Source organism: Callithrix jacchus, chromosome X, assembly GCF_049354715.1.
Source record: "Callithrix jacchus isolate 240 chromosome X, calJac240_pri, whole genome shotgun sequence".
Taxonomy (NCBI): Eukaryota; Metazoa; Chordata; class Mammalia; order Primates; family Cebidae; genus Callithrix; species Callithrix jacchus.
Genome location: NC_133524.1, coordinates 4004131 through 4016157, shown reverse-complemented (window position 1 = coordinate 4016157; position 12027 = coordinate 4004131). Strand labels below are relative to the sequence as shown.

The window sequence follows — 12027 nt, the reverse complement described above, 5'->3', positions numbered from 1 at the left end:
CAACCAAGTGCATCCCTGATATGGCCTCATCCCGCTGCTGTAAGCACATTAAAATGCTCTTATGACATGCACTCAAGTGCTGATCAAACAGTGCTAACACCAATGTCTCTGCCTGCAGAATTCATTCAGGGATTTATTTGAAACTCTCAATATAAATGCCTAATGTGCAACACTTGGCAGACAAGAAGCCACATGCAGATACACTCTTTTCAAATAATGCATTGGTTGGTTCTTTCTCATGTGACAGAAGACTGAGAGCCAACGTGAATTCCAAGTGGGTGTGCAGAAAACCAACACATAGCTGGGAGGGAAACAAAGATTAGTATCTGCAGTAAGGCTGAGCCAACGCAAACGGCCAGCCAGCCATGGATTCACAGTCATCCAGGGCTCCACCATCCTGCAGCCCAACACCTTGCACAGCGTTCAAACACCAGCTGGGAAATGGAAAGAGAGGCGTGTGCAGAGCAGCAGGTCTGTTCACCCTCTATTTCCTCTCCATCCCCATGAAGCAATCTGAACAGAGAGAAGTCTTTAAGCTCCAGGGTCTGCTGCTCTGCAGAGACAATTTGCATTTCTCTCACCCACCATGGAATTCTTACTGGAAACCCAGGGTACCTAGGAGCTCAGGCCATCCTGTGTCCTTCAAGATGTTAGGAGGAAGCAGAACAGCCAGCTCCCAAATCAAACACTGCAAAACGCTCACTTCTCAAGAGTCTGTTTTGGAGGGTTTTTTGAGACAGGGTCTCTGTCACATAGTCTGGAGTGCAGTGACATGATCTCAGATCACTGTAACCTTTGTCTCCCATGTTCAAGGGATTCTCCCACCTCAACCTCCCAAGTAGCTGGGACTACAGGCACACACCAACACACTCAGTTAATTTTTGTATTTTGTGTGTGTGTGTGTGTGTGTGTGTGTGTGTATGGATGGTTTCACCATCTTGGCCAGGCTGGTCTTGAACTCCTAACCTCAAGTGATCTGCCTGCCTTGGCCTCCCAAAGTGCCAAGATTACAGGATTAGGTAGCCAGCCTGGAAAATCTGAAAGGTGCCTTCCAATCTATGAACACATTTGTTCTATGGAAGCAGGAGGCTTAAGCTCTAGACCCATGGCTGCTGTAATTACACATAATTCAGGCATTGCCATAAGTGACCCTTAGGATAGCAGCATGACACTGGTTCCTCAGAACACCCTACACACTAATTCGCTCTCCCAAGAGCCATATTTTACAAAGTGATAATCTTGGGAACATGGTCCCTAAGGCCTCTGCCTGCTGCAGTTTTCTGCAGACTTCAGACAATCCGGACGCCATCAAAGCCCAAGCACTTCCTGGCGTAGTGTCGAACAGGGGCCATGTAATTAGGGCATGTTTTTTGTGAGAATCTGTTCAAGAGATGTAAGTACAAGAAAAAGATGGTTTTTCGAAGCAGAGACAACATAATTGAACTATCTGGCATAGCGACTCAAAGCCATTGAAGGTTCTAGTCAAATGATTCCTCTGGTTTTGACTTTTTTAACGGCTCTTTCACCGTTATTGCCTCTGGCAACTACCATTACCGTGGAGGAGATTTTGTTCCACTAAGAGACTACTCCATTTATGGGCTCAAGCCAGACCAAAATAATGAAGCTCTCCTATAATCCCGGTGTGTTTCCTGACCATTCCCGTTTCCCTCTATGCCTGTCCAGAAATAGACTCTCTTCCAAGGTATCACTTTTATTTATAGCCAATATGAAGGTCTTGTAGAAAAACGTTGACTTCCAAAAACAACAGATGAATTTTGGCAAGAATGCAGAGAGAAGGGAACGCTTATACACTGTTGGTGAGAATGTAAATTGTACAACCTCTATAGTAAACAGGATATAGATTTCTCAAGTAACTAAAAATAGTTATTTTTTACCTGTTTACCTTTGACCCAGCAACTCCACTAATGATTATCTACTCAAAGGAAAAGAAATTATCAAAAAAGATACCTATACTTACATGTTTATTACAGCACAATTCACATGGAATCATGGAATGAACTTGTGTTCATTGGATGAAGAAAATGTGGTATACCCACACCAAGGAATGCCATGCATTTATTAAAGAGAATGAAACTGTATCTTTTGCAGTAAGATACATGGAGCTGCAGGTCAATATCCTAAGTGAAATAATTCAGAAACAGAAAATCAAATACCACATGTTCTCACAAGTGGGAGCTAAAAATGGGTGTACATGGACCTATAGAGTGGAATAACAGACACTGGACACCTTAAAAAGGGGGAAGGTGGGAGGGGATGAGGTTGAAAAATGACCTGGCTGGTCCTGTGGTCACTGTTTGGGGAATAGCACGCCAGTCCCCACCACCAGGCAACATATCTGCGAACAAACCCGCACGCCTATGCCCTGAATTGATTGATTTGTTTTTTAAACACTGACTTCCATGGTCACTATTCGTGAAATCACTCCTCATGAACCAGGACTTGCATGTTTTTTGTTTCTCAGATGAACTGTCACCCCTACAACTCAGCTTGCGACCAGCCCTGGCCACCACCAGTTTCCCCACACGGAGCTGAATATTGGACACGCCCATCCTGGACATTCCAGCCCATTCTGAAATTCCACATCAATTCACCCGACAAAGTCTGAAGTTCCAGGACAGTTTATCTGGAAAAGCTCACCTGGAATGATATGTCATTTCAATCAACAACTGTTTAAGAGGACATGGCATCAAAAACAATGGTATCAATTATTCATAAGGGTTGTGAGCTGGCTGGTCCAAGCATCTCTCTGTCACACCATCTTTATCCAAATTAGTTTGCATTCACAGATTCTGGAGCTTAGTACTTGGACATATATTTTTTGGTGGGGCGATGGGGGACTTTTATTCAGCCCAATACATCTTAATAAGGAATTAATGCCCCCCAACTTTCCCTTACAAGTCATATATTAAAAACAGTGTTGGCCTGGCGCAGTGACTCATGCCTGTAATCCCAGCACTTTGGGAGGCCAACGTGGGAGGATTACTTGAGCCCAGGGGTTGGAAACCAGCCTGGGCAACATAGGGAGACCGAGTTTCTACAAAATATTTAAAAATTAGCCAGGCATGATGGTGCATGCCTGTGGTCCTAGCTATTCAGGAAGCTGAGGTGGGAGGATCACCTGAGCCTAGGAGTTCAAGACAGCAGTGAGCTATGATCACCCCACTGTACTCCATCCTAGGCGACAGAGTCGGACTCTGTCTCAAAAAAAAAAAAAAAGTCTAAGACAACAAAATTAAAAAAACAATAAAAATAGCGTCTACTTACAAACTGAAGTACTCTTTCTTGAAAGTATTACACTTTTTTTCTTCTATATCTCTACTCATAGCTCTCGATAACTTTCTTAAGCCCAAATCACAATCTGTCTTCCATCACTTTGGGAGTGCCCGACTTTTCACTAGACTGTAGAGCTGCATCCTTCTTAAGAATAAACCCACACTTCATTCCCCAGTAAATCCATGCAATGCCTCACACATAATAACCACATAATGTCCGGCAAATTGACATGAATTTATGTGAAGCCTAAGCCCTTCATTTTTTAAAGAGAAGTAAATAGCTGGTTTCCACGTCATTCCGGAGTTGTTCTCTAGTTACGCATGCCCTTCACTGAAGAACCATACAGATCGCTTTTCTTCATTTCATACATCATTTGTTGAAATGCCCTTTAAAATGTAATGGAATACAGAGCTTTATGGGGAAGAAATGTTGTAGAAAATAAATTATCTTCTCTCTTTGTATTGGGAAGCAAAAGGTCTCACCTTATTAATGACCACAGAGACTCTCCTTAAGCAATTCTGGCAGCCAAAGGCAGCTGGAGTCTAGTTTAATGGGAACCGTCATTCATTAAACAGGAACACCAAGGCTATGGCCACAGCAGCTGGTAGCAGCAGCCCTGCAGTGAGGCTGACTCTCAGATGGCACAGGAGATAAGAAATACATGGCAAAGGTGTGCAGCACATCATTTGATCTTGATACTCTTGACTGAGGGCAAAGTCCCTGTTATATAAAACATGCTTTGTTGGTTAGGGTGATGCTAAGCTGCTTAAACTGATTAATGAACACCAAATCTCAGTGTATTTTTTTTTAACAAATAGCTGGCATTAAGCCCAAAGTGTGTGTTTCTGGTTGGCTGGTGACGCTCTTTCAAGTCCTAAATCAGGGCCCCAGCAACTTTCAATATTGTGGCTCAGCCCTCTTCAGTAGTTGCCTCCAAGTTCTCTTGAGATTTTGGGATTTATCAGAGGAGAGGGGATGGAAAGCTGTATGCATTTGCTAGAGCTGCCATAACAATGTACTGTAGACTGAAGGGCTTAAACAATAGAAATTCATTCCCTTACACTCCTGGAGGTTGGAAGTCTGAGATCAAGCTGTGGGCAGGACTGGTTCCTCCGGAGGCCTCTCTCCTTGGCTTGTAGGCGCTGTGTTCTCCCTGTGTCGTCACATGGTCATCCCTGTGTCCTCGCCCCTTCTTATGAGGTATAAGATGCCTCCATTTCAAGCTGCTATAACAGAATACCATAGACTAGGGGGCTTAAACAACAGACATTTATTCTCCCACTGTCCTGGAGGCTATCTGTCTACCTATGTATCATCTATCTATCCATATATCTATCATCTGTGTATAATCTACCTATCATCTATCTATCTATCATCTACCTATTAACTATCTATCTGTCATCTATCTGCCATCTATGTATGTATGTATCTGCCTATCATCTAGCCGTCTATCATCTGTCATCTATGTATGTATGTATCTTTCTATCTGTGTATCTATGTATCTATCTACCTATCTATGTATCTATCTATCTATCACATATCACCTATCGTCTAGCTCACCTATCATTTATCTATGTATTTATGTATCATCATTGCCTATCTATGATGTATGTATCATCTGTGACATGTCTATAATCTATGTATCCACCCATCTATTATTTTGGTCAAATATACACAATATAAAAGTCACAATTTTAAGCATTTTTAAGTGCACAGTTCAGTGGCGTTGGGTGGATTCACACTGTTGTGCAACCATCACCCAGAACGTGTTGGTATCCTCAGTGAAATTCTGCCCCTGTTACACACTAACTCCTCATGTTCCCTTCCCCCAGTCCCCAGTACCCCCATTCTACTTTCTGTCTCTACATATTGGATGACTCTACAGACCTCATAGAGTTTCAGTTTTCAGTGATTGGCTTATTTTACTTAGCACAATGTCCTCAAGGTTGATCTATGTTGTAGCCTGTGTCAGAATGTCCTTCTGTTTTAAGGCTGAACAATGTCTCACTATACAGAGGGCCCACACTTTGTTTATCCATTCCTCTGCTGATAGACACGGGTTGCTTCTACCTCTTGGCTGTTATGGACATAAGTTTACAAGTACCTCTTCAAGACCCTGCTTTCAACTCTTTTGAGTATATACCCTGAAGTGGAATTGCTGGATCGTATGGTAACTGTGCTTAATTATTGGAGAAACCACCACACTGGGGCTGCACCATTGAACATTTTCACCAAAGGTTCCCATTTCTCTACATCCTGGCTGGCACCTGCTATTTTCTGGGTTTGCGAATGGTAGCCATCCTAGTAGGTGTGAAGTGGTAGAGCTTTTATTTAACACTGACGTACACAGCACAACTGGAGAGAGGAAAAGTGCATGTGCGGGTCAGCACTGGGGTACAGAGATAGCCTTGCATCAGCTCCCAGCATTTGTATTGATGCATGGGCTTAACCACGTAGATCTGTGTGCAGAATCTTGACTTCTTCAGGAGGGCTCCAAGCAGACCTTTCCAGATTGTTGGACAAATAGAGAAGCCATACTGACTTCACAACTGGTTAGGCCAGTTGCAAGCCATCAGTGAAGAAACTGACCCTCAAGGGATTTCTTTTTTTTTTAGAATGGAGTTTCCCAGGCTGGAGTGCTGTGACGTGATCTCGGCTCACTGCAACATCTGCCTCCTGAGTTCAAGCGATTCTTCTGCCTCAGCCTCCTGAGTAGCTGGGACAACAGGTGTGTGCAACAACATCCAACTAATTTTTTGTATTTTTAGTAGACACGGGGTTTCACCATATTGGCCAGGCTGGTTTTAAACTCCTGACCTCAGGTGATCTGCTCACCTTGGCCTCCCAAAGTGCTGGAATTACAGGCATGAGCCACCGTGCCCAGCCAAGGGATTTCTTAATTGTACATTTTAAAACAACTTAAAGAATGTAATTGCACTGTTTGTAGCTCAAAGGATAAATGCTTCAGGGGATGGGTACCCCATTCCCCATGATGTGCTTATTTCACGTTGCATACTTGTATTGAAACATCTCATGTAAGGCCGGCACGGTAGCTCATGCATGTAATTCCAGCACTTTGGGAGGCCAAGATCAGCAGATCATCTGAGGCCAGGAGTTGGAGACTAGCCTGACCAACATGGCGAAACCCCATTTCTACTAAAAATACAAAAATTAGCTGGGCATGGTGTTACACACCTGTAGTCCCAGCTACTCAGGAGGCTGAGGCAGCAGAATCGCTTGAACCTGGGAGGCAGAAGCTGCAGTGAGCCGAGATCATGTTACTGCACTCCAGCCATGGCGACGGAGCAAGACTCTGTCTGAAAAAAAAAGTCATGTACTCCATATATATATACACCAACTATGTATCTATAAAAATTAAAATTAAAAATTAAGAAGAGAAATTTTATACCACCATGCAAAGCACAGAACCACTCTACTCTACAGTTACCAAGCCCAGTACAAGACTTTAAGCAACATCTCATAAAACCCACTGACCATAGGTCAAGGACAAGACCTCTAATAGTTCTGAGAGTTAGATAGAGCTTGTCCAGTTCAGCTATAAATCAACTTTATTTCCACAAAGGGTCACATAGCCCTTTCAAAAACAGCCATATTGGATCAAACACAAAATTTGTAAAAAATATCCCTCCTGTTCCCCTAACCTCAAAACATATGTTGAAGGTGATATGGCCAGAGGCAACGCAGGTTCCAAACCACTATTGTGAGCCCATTGGCTGTGCCACCATGTAACTCATCATGTGTTGAAAATCAAATGCTCATGATAAATGACCATTGATTAGGGCCCCTAGTCATGACTGTACCTATATTTTTTCATTCTATAAAAGCAAATATTAAATCAACATGAAGAGTAAATAATTACCCATATTATATTGACAGACTGAAATTGGTTTATATTCCACTCGGAGTTTAATTAACCATTATTTTCATCCTTGACACTTGGGCTCACCCATTCTCCAAACCACTACTTTGGAAGAGCAAGCTAATATACAACTATTGCTAAAAAGGTACATGCCTCCAATTTTATGTTGTGTTGAAAATTCCACTTGTTTGTTCTGTCCTTCTGATTGGGAGTATTATTTTCCTAGGTCTGTTTTAACAAAGTTTCATAAATTGAGACACTGAATTGGCCTCAATAGATGTATGTTCTCACATTTCTAGAGACCAGAAGTCTGAAATCAAGGTGCTGGCTGGGTCACACTCCCTCTGAAGGTTCAGCCTGGCCAATGTGGTGAAACCCCATCTCGACTAAGAATACAAAAATTAGCTGGGCATGGTGATGCATGGCTGTAGTCCAAGCTACTTGGGAGGCTGAGGCAGGAGAATCACTTGAACCTGGGAGGCAGAGGTTGCAGTGAACGGAGATTGTACCACTGTACTCCAGCCTGGGCAATAGAGTGAGACTCCAAAAAAAAAACCAAAAAACAGAGACTGATGCTCACAGACTGTGGATTCCAGACCACCAAGTTAATTCAGCATTGGCGGTGACATCACGTTCTTCCAAACAGCATCCCCTCTCCCCTTCTGGGTACTGAATTTTTGTAAATGGCAAGTGAATTCCTTCATCAAGCCACAAACAGCGAAATGACGCTACAAATTCAGCAATCTATAAGGTTTCCAGAGAAAAGACACAACACCAATTCAACATGAATTTCAGATAAATACTGAATAATTTTTTTTAGTATCCATGTACCCCCAATATGACATAGATAGGGCATACTGATACTTAAAAATGTGTTACTTGGCCAGGTGCAGTGGCTCCCACCTGTAATCCTAACACTTTGGGAGGCTGAGGTGGGTGGATTGTTGAGCCCAGGAATACAAGACCAGCCTAAGCAACATAGTGAAACCCTGTCTCTACAAAAATACAAAAATTAGCTGAGCGTAGTGGTTCACACCTGTAGTCCAGCTACTCAAGAGGCTGAGGTGTGGGATCACCTGAGCCCAGAGAGGTAGAGGCTGCAGTGAGCCATGATCACACCACTGTATTCCAGCCTGGGTGACAGAGTGAGACCCTGTCTCAAAAAAAAATTAAAAAGTAGAATAAATAGAATTAATAAAATTAAAAAAATTTAAATGTGTTATTTATCTGAAACTTAAATGCATTATCATTTTGATTTGCTAAATCTGGCCATTCCAAGTGCATGGAGTATTTATGTTACCACGCAGTTTTTAGCACTTGCATTTCGGCATCCGCTTCTGTTCCAGAACAGAAAAAGGCCTGAGAATGGGTAGATATAGCTGTGTTCTGACCCTTTCTGATTTCAGTACTAAACAGCCCTCTTTATCATTCTCAGGGAAAAGACGAATGAATGTAGAATCTCCACTGACCTAATATTTCTTGACACCCTGTTTATGTGCCTTGTAAATTATGGGCATTGCCATGTGGGTTATTTCATTTCATCTTTACAATCACCCTCCAAAGGTAAAAAACAAAAACTGCCTCGCTCAAATGTCCACTGCCATCAGTGCCCCATGAGTATACATATGGTGCCAAGCTCAGCCATGATCTCTCCAGGGAAGAGGAGTAAAACCAAAGAAGGAAAGACATGTCTACCTGGAAGGGAATATCTGTGACATCTTCTTTTCCAAATGTTCTTAAAATGTAAGCAGATTATTATCAAGGAAATATGAAAAAGTTTGTACTTAAAAAAAAACTTCTTGTATCAATATGCCCCACACCCAGCCTCTATTCAAATCCAATCCTTTCAATATTTGTTTTCATATTTATAACCATGTTCATATATAATATTCTTATACTACAGTTTCAAGATTTGTCGATTTTACACCTTATGGTTATTGAGGACTTGGTCTTGAAACTGTGATTGCAGAGTTATAAGAAATGTGAGAAATCTTGGCCGGTTGCAGTGGCTCATGCCTGTAATCCAGCTGAGGCGGGTGGATCACTTGCGGTCAGAAGTTCAAAACCAGCCTGGCCAACATGGTGCAACCCCGTATCTACCAAAAAAAAAAAAAAAATAGCCAGGCATGGTGGCGGGTGCCTGTAATCCCAGCTACTTTGGAGGCTGAGACAGGAGAAACACTTGAACCTGAGAGGCAGAGGCAGTAGTGAGCCAAGATAGCGCCATTGCACTCCAGCCTGGGTAACAAGAGTGAAACTCCATCTCAAAAAAAGAAAAGAAAAAAACAAATATGAGAAATCTACTGTGACTGACTCCATTTTCCTTCAGATCCCACAGGCTAAACTGTTTTGTTTTGTTTTTGCTTATTCTAGCGTGGCAGCTGAGATAACTGTGTGAGGAACTTAGTTGGTAGTTCAACTTTGAGGCCAGGTATGGTGCCACCCAGCACCTTGGGAGACTGAAGCAGGAGGATTGCTTGAGCCCAGGAGTTGGAGACCAGCCTCAGGAACATAGTGAAACTCCTTCTCAACAAAAAACTTACAAAAAGTAGCCAGGCATGGTGGTGCGTACCTGTAGTTCCAGCTACTCAGGAGGCTGAGGTGAAAGGATCACTTGAGCACAGGAAATTGAGGCTGCAGTGAGCCAAGATCACACCACTGCACTCCAACCTGGGCAACAGAGCAAGACTGTGTCTCAAAAAATAATAATAAATAATTGTGTGTGTGTGTGTGTGTGTGTATACACATATATATGTGTATATATATATATATATATACTATCTCTCTAAGTGTATATATACATATATATATAACTCTCTGAGTGTATATATATACACACACACACACATATATATGTATATATACACACTCAGAGAGAGAGACAGAGAGTTAAACCTTGAGGCAAGGAAATTGACCCCACTCCTTGACTGTAGATTCAAGCCACATTCAGAAAACAAGGTTAGAATTACTGTAGGGGCTTGAACTTGCTAAAGAATAGGCATAGTTCATCAATAGGCTACCATCACTTAGCGTGTTTTCCTGTAAGTTGTTCACTGCACCAGAGTCATGTAACCAGGGATCACAAGACATATAACTTCCCAAACTACTCCTGTAGCTAACATTACTATTGTAAAACCTAAAGAATGGTCTTTGAAATATTTTTCAGATTTAGCATGTTGGCAGACCAAGAGATGCCACCTGTTCCTGAGATACCCTCTCCTGGGAACTAACTCACATGCACAAAGACAGTTTTACACCCCCTACAACTTCATCCCCAGACAGTCAGCTGCTGCAGTTCCCCAGCCTTCTGCCCACAAAAGTATCTTCAAAAACCAGAGTTTCCACCTTTTCAGAGAGACAGATTTGAGAAGTGTCTCCTGTTCTCCTCACTTAGCTGTCCCTGAAATTATTAACCGCCTTCTTTGCTGCAAACATCTGCTGTTCTCAGTGTACTGGACTTTTGTGGGGCAGCAGGAAAGAAGAACCCCTCAGGCTGTGACACTCTCCTGCCTGCCTTTCCATCCAATCACAAATGTCCTTTCCCTCCTACCACAGTCTTTAAATATTTAGGACACAATATTTGGTTTAAGAAATCATCAGTGTTTCCATTACCATTGCGTTGATACTCAAAGATGAACCAGTGACTAAAATGATTATGTCTTCTTTCTTTTCTTTTTCCTGGAGTTAGTAATTACATCTTTTTTTTTTTTTTTTTTTTGATGGGATCTCACTGTCACGCAAGCTACAAGGCTGGAGTGCAGTGTTACAATCACAGCTCACTGCAGCCTCAAACTCCTGGGCTCAAAGGATCCTCCCAACTCAGCCTCTGGAGTTGCTGAGATTACAGGCATGAGCCACTGCACTGGGCTGACTTCCTTGTATAAACAATTTACTTAGTGCCTGAAACTATTTTATCCTAATGCTTCAAAAGGCCTACCATGTGCCCTCAACTAATCAGTTTTTCTAACTCCCAAATTTTGTCCATTCATTCTTGCTCTTTCTTCCTGGATGGCGCCATCTAGCATCTCTTGACCCCATCTCCAACGTGACGGTTCACTTACAGAACCGGGTGAATGGCTCTCACCCTGGCCACCAACTGCACTTCTCTCTTCTACTGGATCTCCTAACTTTCTGCATCCACATCTTACTTGTTCTCGGTTTGCACCATCCTCTTTCTGAAGAACAGGTTGCAGTAACTGTTTAAGAAAAAAAGTGTCAACAAAGAGTTCAACTCTGTAAAATATTTGAAGAGATTTATTCTGAGCCAAATACAAGTGACCATGGCCCATGTCGCAGCCCTGAGGAGGTCCTAAGAACATGTGCCCAAGGTGGACAGGGTGCAGCTTGGTTTTATACATTTTAGGAAGGCATGAGACATCAATCAAATACCTTTGAGAAATACATTGGTTTGGTCCAGAAAGGAGACAAGTTGAAGTGGCGGGGTGTGTGTGTGGGGGGAGGGTCAAGGCTATAGGTAAATTTTCTTTTTTTTTTTTTTTTTTTGAGACGGAGATTCGCTCGTTACCCAGGCTGGAGTGCCATGGCGCGATCTCGGCTCACCGCAACCTCCTCCTCCTGGGCTCAGGCAATTCTCCTGCCTCAGCCTCCCAAGTAGCTGGGATTACAGGCACGCGCCACCATGCCCAGCTAATTTTTTGTATTTTTAGTAGAGACGGAGTTTCACCATGTTGACCAGGATGGTCTCGATCTCTTGACCTCGTGATCCACCCGCCTCGGTCTCCCAAAGTGCTGGGATTACAGGCGTGAGCCACTGCGCCCAGCCCTGATAGGTAAATTTAAACACTTTCTGGTTGACAATTGGTTGAGTTTATCTAAAGACCTGGGATCAACAG

The 12027-nt window shown here is 42.7% G+C and overlaps 1 protein-coding gene across 9 annotated transcripts in view; it reads right to left on the bottom strand.

Moving 5' to 3' along the window:
* LOC144581030 (uncharacterized) overlaps positions 1–12027 on the bottom strand; it is an 85277-nt gene that overhangs the window by 36557 nt on the left and 36693 nt on the right. The gene's annotated exons all lie outside the window — the stretch shown is intronic.